Below are 11,390 nucleotides of genomic sequence, written 5' to 3' on the forward strand. Positions count from 1 at the left end.
CAGGCTGGACAGATGGGCAGAGGCCAAGGGCAGGAGATTGAACACATCCAAGTGCCAGGTGCTGCACTTTGGCCACAACAACCCCATGCAGAGCTACAGGCTGGGGTCAGAGTGGCTGGAGAGCAGCCAGGCAGAAAGGGACCTGGGGGTACTGGTTGAGAGTAGGCTGAACATGAGCCAGCAGTGTGCCCAGGGGACCAAGAAAGCTCATAGCATCCTGGCCTGCATCAGGAACAGTGTGGCCAGCAGGAGCAGGGAAGTCCTTTTGCCCTGTGCTCAGCACTGCTTAGGCCACACCTGGAGTCCTGTGTGCAGTTCTGGGCCCCTCAGTTTGGGAAAGATGTTGAGCTGCTGGAAGGTGTCCAGAGAAGGGCAAGGAGGCTGGGGAGGGGTCTGGAGCACAGCCCTGGGAGGAGAGGCTGAGGGAGCTGGGGTTGCTTAGCCTGCAGAAGAGGAGGCTCAGGGGAGACCTTCTTGCTGCCTCCAACTCCCTGAAGGGAGGTTGTAGCCAGGAGGGGGTTGGTCTCTTCTCCCAGGCAGCCAGCAGCAGAACAAGAGGACACAGTCTCAGGCTGTGCCAGGGGAGGTCTAGGCTGGAGGTGAGGAGGAAGTTCTTCACTGAGGGAGTTGTTGGCCTTTGGAATGTGCTGTCCAGGGAGGTGGTGGAGGGTGGAGATTTCAGGCCCTGCCTGCCCCATCCTTCCAGGATGAAAGCTGTTCAGGGCCTTCAGGTGCAAAGCCTAATGAAGTTTCTGCAGGAGCAATGATCTCCTGTGGCCATCCTCACCCAGCAGAGCTCTGCACAGCAATGAGAGCAATCCAGCAGAGCCCCCAGAGGCTCTCCTGCTGAGACCAGGTGGAGTAGGGACCACACAGAGCTCCTTCTGCTGGCCTTGGACCCATTCACTGCCACTGCTGGGGGGGCTTGGCTGCTTTCTTTTCCCTCTTGTTACAGCAGGCAGAGCTGAGCCTGGCTGGGAACCCCTGCACTGCCACAGGGAGGAAACTCCTCAGCCTTAGCTCCTGGGACTGGTGCTGCCCCAGCACCCATCCTCTGCCCCCACACAGCCCAGATTTCCATGTGAGGAAGCCCAGAAGGCACTCTCAGGGTTTGCTTCTGCCTGCCGTGGCTCGAGTTACCCTTTGGCACCGCTCAGCTGTCTGCCAAAGGTGGTGGTGGGCTGAGGGCTAAGAGCTTCCTTCAAAGGACTGGCTGGAAGAAAGGCTGGGGGCCTGCTAAACGTGGAGGGCCTTGTTTTAATTGCCTTGTGCCAGAGTGACTTCTCCCAGACAAGCATCCTAACCCCACAGCTAACCCTGGGAGGAGAGCTTCCAGCCCAGCTGTCCAGCCCCAAGCACTCTGCAGCAGAGCAAGGAGAGACTTCCTGGGGGCAGCTTCTGCAGCGCCGGCAGCTCTCCAGCGTTGCAGACCGCTGTGGCTCTTCTCCAGTTTCAGGGGACCACCCAACCAGGGTGAAGATGCTGGTGAAGCATTCTATAGGCAGCTTAAGGCTGTCTCAAGATCTCCTGACCTTGTCCTCATGGGCGACTTCAACCTGCCTGACATCTGCTGGGATCTCAACACAGCAGAGAGGAGGCAGTCTAGGAGGTTCTTAGACTGCATGGAGGACAGCTTCTTATCCCAGGTGCTGAGTGAGCCTACCAGGGGTAAGGCTGTGCTTGACCTCCTCTTCACCAACAGGGAAGGGCTGGTGGGTGATGTGGTGGTTGGAGGCTGTTTAGGGGCCAGAGACCAGGAGGTAATTGAGTTTTCAGTATTCAGTCAAGCTAAGAGGGGCAGCAAGAAGGCCTCCACTCTGGACTTCTGGAGGGCAGACTTCAGGTTAGTCAGGGAACTAACTCAGAAGGTTCCTTGGGAAACAGCCCTTAAAAACAAAGGGGTCCAGGAGAGCTGGACCTGCTTCAAGGAGGAACTCTTGAATGCGCAGGGACAGGCTGTGCCAATGTGCCAGAAGCTGAGCCGCCGGGGCAGATGGCCAGCCTGGATGGGTGATGAACTTTTAACAGAACTAAGGGGAAAAAAGAGGGTGTATCACCTTTGGAAGAAAGGGGAGGCAACCCATGAAAAGTTTAAGGATGTTGCTAGGTCATGTAGGAGGAAAAGAAGGGAGGCAAAAGCACATTTGGAGCTTAGACTGGCCTCTGCTGTGAAGGACAACAAAAAGTCCTTCTATAAATACATGAATAGCAAGAGGAAGGGCAGGGACAACCTCCACTCCTTGGTGGACACGGAGGGGAACGTTGTAACACAGGATGAGGAGAAGGCAGAGTTACTTAACACCTTCTTTGCCTCAATTTTTACTAGCAGGAGAGAATGTCTTCCAGACAGCTGGCCTGAGAGCTGGCAGAAGGAGCCAGGGAGCAGCATAGCTCCCCTGTGCTCCAGGAGGGGGCAATTGGAGATCTCCTCAGCCGCTTGGATCCCCACAAGTCCATGGGACCGGACGGGATCCATCCCAGGGTGCTGAGAGAGCTGGCAATGAGGTGGCCAAGCCACTCTCCATCATTTTACAGCAGTCCTGGCTCACTGGAGAGGTCCCAGTCTTCCTTGATGATCTGGATGAGGGGGTTGAGTCAGTCAGCAGCAAATTTGCAGATGACACCAAGTTGGGAGCAGATGATGGTCAGTTAGAGGGTAGAAAGGCTCTGCAGAGGGACCTCGACCAACTGGACAGAGGGGCAGAGCCCAGTGGGATGGCATTTAACAAGTCCAAGTGCCAGGTGCTGCTTCTAGCATCCTGGGCTTGCCTAAGGATCCCACGTGGCTTGGCAAAGGGTCCAGGTGTGCCCCGACCCCCCGGCCCCAGGTGAGAAGGCACCGCCCTGATCCGCCCCGCTCCCTGAGCCTTTCGCTTTGCCCCCTCCCTGCTCTGCGAGCGCTAATCATCTGCAACAGCAGCTGGCTGCAGATAACCCTTCCTGCTGAAGGTGTGAAGTGAGTTTTGATTGCTAATTGGATTGGGGTTTTTGTTTGCCTCAGCACGGCACCAGCTTGGCTTCTCTGGTAAGGCGGAGAGAAGTGGCGGGGTGGGGTTGGGGGGCTGGCTTTGTGTGCTTTGGGTGTTTGGGGGTTGCTTTTGTTTTGTTTTGTTTCACCTGAACTCGATGGCTTTAATTGTGCGGTGAAAGGATGGCCTGGGAAGCTTGCTGAGACTCTCTAAGATCGTTCCCACGCTATTTCAAGCTGTCTCAAGCTTGCTGAAACAAAAAGAATCAGCCCAAAGCCACCTTTTCCCTGTGTAAAACTTGAATTCCCTCACGGCTCTCGCTGTCACCTTTGGAATGACTTTCTTTGGTTTTCAAAGCAATTTGTATTCTCATAAGCAGTAGCTTGGAGAAGAAGAGCCTGAGGGGTGACTTCATTCATCTTGATCAAGATGTGCAGGGCAGTGTCAGGAGGAGGGAGCCAGGCTCTGCTCCCTGGTGTCTAATGATAGGACAAGGGGCAGTGAGTGCAAGGTGGAGCAGAGGAGGTTCCATGTGAACATCAGGAGCAAATTCTCCCCTGTGAGGGGGCTGGAGCCCTGGAGCAGGCTGCCCAGAGAGGTTGTGGAGTCTCCTTCTCTGGAGAGATTCCAAAGCCACCTGGAGGCCTTCTTGTGCGACCTGCTCCAGGTGATGGTGCTCTGGCAGGGGGGCTGCACTTGGTGATCTTTTGAGGTCTCTTCCAAGGCCTGGCACTCTCTGATTTTGTGATTGAGAACCTGTAGAGGAGGAGGCTGGTGGGGAGACCTCATCACTGTCTACAGCTCCCCAAAACGAGGTTGGAGTGAGGTGGGGGTTGGTCTCTTCTCACTGCTTGTTAGAATGCAAATTGCTCTTGAAAAAGTTATTCAAAAGGCTACAGCGACAGCCGTGAGTCAATTCGAGTTTACACACGATCTGGCAAGGGGAAAGGTGGGTTTGGGCTGATTCTTTTTGTTTCAGGAAACATGAGACAGTAGAGAGCAGTAGAGAGCAATCTGCTCTAGTGTGAGGTGTCCCTGCTCATGGCACGGTGTTTGGAACTGGATGATGTTTAAGGTCTCTTCCAGCCTTAACTCTGTGATTGAGAAGAGCCTTCTCAATATTGGCCACTGCATGGCACAGCTGAGCCTGGGGAGTAGAGGCAGAGAGAAGAGGAGCCAATGGAAAAGGTCTTACTCACCACGGGAAAGCTTGGGGAAACAAGTAGCCACATTGGGAAAGCCTGATGATGTTTTAATGCATATGCCCAACCGGCACATAAAGTCCCTGGTAAAGGCTCTAAGGGGAAAAATCAGAACAAAACAAAACCCAGAAAAGCAGCAGCGGCAGCAGAGAGCGAGCGGAGCGGCAGCGGCAGCAAGGAAGGCGATCCCCGCTCCGCAAAGCAGCTTCCCTCCGCCGCTTCGCCGAGCAAGAAAGTTAACCCTTTCACACCTCCTCGGCGGCCAGCTACAGACTGCACAAAAGACTAACGGCGGTGGTGATTGCTCCGGGCCTCTCTCTCACCTCTTTGTTAAATTCAGGTCAACAGCCTGATAATCCTCAACCTTTGATTTGTTGATTCCAGTGGGACCCAGAAGAATTGCTGCTGGAGGTGAAGGGGTTCAAGGGCTGTTCCATACCCCAAGATTACCCACGGGCAAATGGCCTTCTCAAAAGCGAGCGATTGGCCCAGGTGGCTTTTCCCCTCAACATCCCCTTCTTGAGTTTGCTACAACGACAGCTGTGGAGCTCCCACCCTGCTCGCTGGGGAAACTCTGGCTCGACTCGCTCAAAGCCTCCTTTGAAAGACTTCAAACAGAAATAATGGCACATTGAATCCTGACTTGCTTGTTCAACACTTGCTCTGCGCACAGAGATTTGCTTTGGTCACAATGCAGAAAGGAAAAGAAAGGAAAACTAAAGGATATTTTCTGCATTAAAAAGAAAGAAACAAAACCCAGTAATAAAATCTAATGGATCTAGAAAACGGTGGAGAGCTTAGGAAGTTTTGTAAGGTCAAGTCTGGAATTTAAAAAGGCAAAACAAAAGAAAGCCCCCCAAACAGTAAATAAGATAATTGAAATGCAATATTATAATATATCACAGCATCGAATAAAATAAACTAGAAGCACTTGTCCAAGCATTTTGGAGACGTGCGAAAAAGCAAAATCAATGGCTTGTTGTTGTTGTTGTTCGTTGAAATAGTTGTAAAAGCAGCAGCTAGAAAGCATCAGTGAGGCCAGGTGTGCTAGGGGCAAGAGAGGCAAGGTCTGTGCTGCTGTGTGTCTGATGGGAGCTCTTTGGTGAGGTAATATCCACCGTGATGTTTGTTTGCAGAGGGTACTTGTCAGTCCTTAACAGCTTGTAGGAGAGGGTGTTTAAGCCATCCGAGTTCATTGTCTCCCTCGTGTGAGCGATTCTGTCGAACCTGCAAAGGGGAAGGAAACATCCCACCCCCCAAAAAAAAAAGAAAGAAAAAGCCAACCAAAACCATGAAAGAAGGAAAGAGGCAGGGGGAAATAATAGCAAAAGGGAGGGAGGGAGAGAGGAAGGGAGGAAGGAAGGGAAGGAAAGGAAAAAAAGGTTTAAACAAGCCGAAGTTGGCATGATGTTTTTATAACCTCTCAGCTGGCATCTGCACCTGAGAGTGCAGGTAAGCATCCAGGTAAGTCTCCATCTCTGGAGTCATTCCAGTCTCTCTGGACCTGAGCAAAGCCTTCGACACTGTCCTGCACCACATCCTGGTCTCCAAACTGGTGACACATGGGTTTGATGGGTGACCACTAGATGGATACAGAACTGGCTTGATGGCTGCACCCAAAGAGTGGCTGTCCATGGGTCCGTGTCCCAGTGGAGGCCAGGGACAAGCGGAGTCCCTCAGGGATCAGTCCTGGGAGCAGGCTTGTTCAACATCTTTGTGGGTGCCATGGACAGTGGCATTGAGAGCACCCTCAGCAGGTTTGCTGATGACACCAAGCTGTGTGGTGCAGCAGACAGGCTGGAGGGAAGGGATGCCATCCAGAGGGTCCTTGACAGGCTGGAGAGCTGGGCACAAGCCAACCTCATGAGGTTCAACAAGACCAAGGGCAGGGTCCTGCATCTGGGTCGAGGCAATCCCAGGCACAAATCCAGGCTGGGAAGTGGTTGGCTGGAAAGCAGCCCTGAGGAGAGAGACTTGGGGGTGCTGGTGGAGGAGAAGCTCAACAGGAGCTCTCAGGGTGCACTTGCAGCCTGGAAAGCCAACCAGATCCTGGGCTGCAGCAAGAGAAGTGTGGCCAGCAGGGCAAGGGAGGTGATTCTTCCCCTCTGCACAGCTCTGGTGAGACCTCACCTGGAGTACTGCCTCCAGTTCTGGAGCCCCTATTACAAGAGGGATCTGGAGGTGCTGGAAGGTGTCCAGAGAAGGGCCACAAGGATGATCAGGGGGCTGGAGCACCTCTCCTGTGAGGACAGACTGAAGGAGTTGGGGCTGTTCAGTCTGGAGAAGAGAAGGCTCCCAGGTGACCTAATTGTGGCCTTCCAGTATCTGAAGGGAACTACAAGAAGGCTGGGGAGGGACTGCTCAGGATCTCAGGTAGTGATAGGACTAGGGGGAATGGAATGAAGCTGGAGGTGGGGGGATTGAGGCTGGATGTGAGGAGGAAGTTCTTCCCCATGAGAGTGGTGAAGCCCTGGAATGGGTTGTCCAGGGAGGTGGTTGAGGCCCCATCCCTGGAGGTGTTTAAGCCCAGGCTGGATGAGGCTCTGGCCAGCCTGATCTAGCGTGGGGTGTCCCTGCCCATGGCAGGGGGCTTGGAACTAGATGATCCTTGTGGTCCCTTCCAACCCTGACTGATACTATGATACTCTGGATGCAATCCTGTGCAACCTGCTCTGGCAAGGGGGGTGTGACGGTTTGGGGCTGTGCCTTTAAGAAAGGGACAGTGTTGGCTAAATGGTTTGTAAATGTATTTATTGGTATTCTGAATGAATTTCATTGGTAGATAGGTGGGGGTGCAATTTGAAGTTTTTGGTGCAGTTAGAATCTTAGTCAGTGTGTTCCTCCTCCTGTGTGCTCCTCTTTGCTGTCTGCTTCTGGGCTTCTGGCCAAATGACAGATAAGCATTAATCCTGCTGCACTAGGCCTCTGCCTCGTTGACTCCCCTTTTCTCATTCTAACTCTCTTTGTGGAAGAAGGGAGGTAGGGGGGTTAAGGGGGGTACAGGGGGAAGCCCCCTCTGCCGGGGGTCTTGTTCCTGGTTTTGTTTCCTTGCTGTGTATTGTAAAATACTGTATATTTGTGTACATCAATTCCCTGCAGCCTATATTGCTTTGTAAATACAGCACTCCTTTTGCTTCACCGACTGACTTAGCTGTGGTTACTTCTTCTTAGTGGGGGAGGGAAAGCTGGGCCTTCTCTCTCAACCCAGCACAGGGGGTTGGATTGGAGGATCCCCAAAGGTCCCTTCCAGCCCCCACCACTCTGTGATTCGCTGCCATCTCTGCCACAGTCTAAGAACAACCTGAGTGTCAGTAAAGGTCCCATAACCCCCCAGACCTGAGCAGCAAGCCAAGGCTATGGGCTCAGATTGGAGCCAGGAAACAGCAGCCAAGCTTTTCCACCACCAGGCTTGGCTTTCTACCCCAAGGACAGGCTGGAAGCAATTGCCTGGATCTCACTTTGCTGCATTACACCCAAACAGGTGAGAGCTGCTCAGGCCATAGTGATATTTTTGTTTCCAGGGTGTGGGGTGTGTGTAGAAGGGCAGCAAAGCTGGTGAAGGGTCTTGAGATTAAGTCTCATAAGGAGTGGCTGAGGGAACTGGGGCTGTTCAGCCTGGAGAAGAGGAGGCTGAGGGGAGACCTCCTCTTTAACATCTTCCTTGATGATCTGGATGTGGGGGTTGAGTCAGTCAGCAGCAAATTTGCAGATGACACCAAGGTGGGAGCAGATGATGGTCAGTTAGAGGGTGGAAGGGCTCTGCAGAGGGACCTCGACCAACTGGACAGAGGGGATGGCATTCAACAAGTCCAAGTGCCAGGTGCTGCACTTTGGCCACAACAACCCCATGCAGAGCTACAGGCTGGGGTCAGAGTGGCTGAGAGCTGCCAAACAGAGAGGGACCTGGGGGTGCTGATTGACAGCTGCCTAAACATGAGCCAGCAGTGTGCCCAGGTGGCCAAGAGGGCCAATGGCATCCTGGCCTGCATTAGGAATAGTGTGGCCAGCAGGAGCACGGAAGACCTTGTGCCCCTGTACTCTGCAGTGGTTAGGCCACACCTTGAGTCCTGTGTCCAGTTCTGGGCCCCTCAGTTTAGGAAGGACATTGAGACACTTGAAGGTGTCCAGAGAAGGGCAACAAGGCTGGGGAGAGGCCTTGAGCACAGCCCTGTGAGGAGAAGCTGAGGGAGCTGGGATTGTTTAGCCTGGAGGAGGCTCAGGGGAGACCTCATTGCCCTCTACAACTACCTGAAAGGTGCTTGTAGCTGGGAAGGGGTTGGTCTCTTCTCCCAGGCAACCAGCACCAGAACAAGAGGACACAGTCTCAAGCTGCACCAGGGGAGGTTTAGGCTGGAGGTGAGGAGAAAGTTCTTCACTGAGAGAGTCATTTGTCATTGGAATGTGCTGCCCAGGGAGGTGGTGGAGTCACCGTCCCTGGAGGTGTTCAAGAGGGGATTGGATGTGGCACTTGGTGCCATGGTCCAGTCAGGAGGTCTGTGGTGACAGGTTGGACTCGATGATCTTTGAGGTTTCTTCCAACCTTGGTGATACTGTGATACTCGTTGCTCTCTACAGCTCCCTGAAAGGAGTCAGAGTGAGGAGGGTGTTGGATTCTAGTGTTAGATGGCAGAAGAGGAGGAAATGGCCTGAAATTGTGCCAGGGAAGGTTTAGGCTAGGCATTAGGAGTTATAAAATCACAGAACTGTTGAGGGTGGAAGAGACCTCGGAGATCATCAAGTCCAACCCCTCACCTACAGCTCACAACCCCACCATTCTTGCTGAGTTGTGCCACTGAACCACATCCCTCAGTACCACATCCACAAATCTTTCCACCACCTCCAGGGATGGGGACTCCACCACCTCCCTGGGCAGCCTGTTCCAGTGGCTCAGAAGACTTTCTGTGAAACAAGATTTTCCTGAGAGCCAGCCTGAAGCCCCCTTGGCACACCATGAGGCCATTCCTTCCTGCCCTGTCGCTTGTTCCTTGTGAGAAGACACCAACCCCCACGTCATTCCAACCTCCTTTTGGGGAGCTGTAGACAGTGATGAGGTCTCCCCCCCAGCCTCCTCTTCTGCACACTGAACAAGCCCAGCTCCCTCAACTATTCCTCTTCAGACCTGTTCTCCACACCCTTCATCAGCTTCACTGCCCTTCTTCTCTGGGCATGCTCCAGCCCCTCAATCACAAAATCAGAGAGTGCCAGGCCTTGGAAGAGACCTCAAAAGATCACCAAGTGCAGCCCCCTGCCAGAGCACCATCACCTGGAGCAGGTCGCACAAGAACACCTCCAAGTGGCTTTGGAATCTCTCCAGAGAAGGAGACTCCACAACCTCTCTGGGCAGCCTGCTCCAGGGCTCCAGCCCCCTCACAGGGGAGAATTTGCTCCTGATGTTCACATGGAACCTCCTCTGCTCCACCTTGCACTCACTGCCCCTTATCTTATCATTAGACATCACTGAGCAGAGCCTGGCTCTGTCCTCCTGACACTGCCCTGCACATCTTGATCAAGATGAATGAAGTCACTCCTCAGGCTCTTCTTCTCCAAGCTAAAGAGCCCCAGCTGCCTCAGCCTTTCCTCAGAAGGTAGACATTTGACTGCCTTCAGCAGCTTTGTGGCTCTGCACTGGACTCTTTCAAGCAGTTCCCTCAAGGCCCTTCTTGTCATCAAAGGCTCGAAACAGTATTCCTAGGGTGGCCTCACCAGTTCTGAGGAGAGAGGGGGAAAAGCACACCCCTTCACCTGCTGGCCACCCCAGTGCTAGCCCAAGCCAGGAAGCCACCAGCCTTCTTGGCCACCTGAGCACACTGCTGCCTCACAGTCCTATGGAGGCCATCAATCAACCCCCAGAGGTCCTTCTCTGCTGAGCATCTCTCCAGCCCCAGGCTTACTCCCAAGGCTTGGAAGGGACCTCTGGAGACCATCTATTCCAACCTCTGCTATGGTTTTCTGGTGTCATCCAGGTACATTTGGATCTATTTCTCTCATGATGCTTAAATAGATTTTACAGCACAGAGAGAGAAATTGACATGGGGAGGAGGGGAGATGGGGAAGGAGCAAAGGTAGAGAAAGGGAATACAAGCAGGTCTAGTCCACCCCATCAACCTGAAACTCATCCAGCCAGAGGGACGATTTTCATAACTGAAAATACTTTATTTGACATCAATAGCAACGTGGGAACATTGGATGATACATCCCTTGATACAGAAAGGGTCAAAATGCAGAAGCAAAAAGAAAACCCAGGCCAGCACACATCTTAACACCCTGGGCAAAAGCTCTGCCTGCCCACATCCTCCCTCATCCTAACAACCAAACAGCAAAGCCCAAAGGAAACAATCCTCAGCATTGCCCCCTGCAGACATTTGGTCTGGGTTTCACCTCTTACCACACAGGATCACTTTGGGTGTGCTACCATTATGGGAGAGGAATGGAAAAAGCAGAATTCAACTGCTAGCCCCACCACAGGCCATGGCCACAATTCACTTCTCTGCAAGGCCAGGGTCTGCAGGAAAATCACCCCCAAGAAAAGCCAGGGAAAGACATTTCATGGCCAGTTGAGTCAAGAGGGTTTAATGAGTTTGCCCAGCAAAGTCTGCACAGGCACAACGAGATCTGGAAACCATGGGTCAGCCCCAGGGGGTGAAAGAGGCAAGCAGAGGATGCTTTGTTTTTCACGTGGCTGGCGGCTCCAGCAGCACCTCCTGCATCTTGCCCCTCCAGCATCTCTCTGCTGAGAATGGTTTTCAGGGCTCCTGCTTTTCCAGTTCCCATTTCTCCCCTCTTTCAAGGCACCTTGGATTGCAGCAGCCAGCAAACAAGTGTCCAGAGCACCTCTAAGACACTCAATCACTTTGGCGTACAGCCGAGCCCCAGAGTTGTTGCACTAACATTTGTCTAACCCTCACAGAGTCCTAAGGCAAGGACCAAACCCCAACCCATCAGAAAAAAAGTTAAACCCTCCCTAAACTCAAACAAACCCAACCCAACCAACCACCCAATTACACCTGGCAGCCCCTTTGGCAGAGCCTGTTAGCAGCCAGACACCGCTCCAGCTGAAGCTCCCAACTCTTGCACTGAGAAAAGGCTCAGCACACAACAGAGGTGCTCTCTGCAGAGCCCTGGCACTTTCAGTGGAGCTGTGTGCTGAAGCTTTGGTGCTGCTCTGCCACTGCTGGCCGTGGGGCCCTGCTTCTAAGGCACCTTGCAAAGCATGACAAAT

The sequence above is a fragment of the Dryobates pubescens genome, chromosome Z (assembly GCF_014839835.1).
Source record: "Dryobates pubescens isolate bDryPub1 chromosome Z, bDryPub1.pri, whole genome shotgun sequence".
NCBI classification, from domain to species: Eukaryota; Metazoa; Chordata; class Aves; order Piciformes; family Picidae; genus Dryobates; species Dryobates pubescens.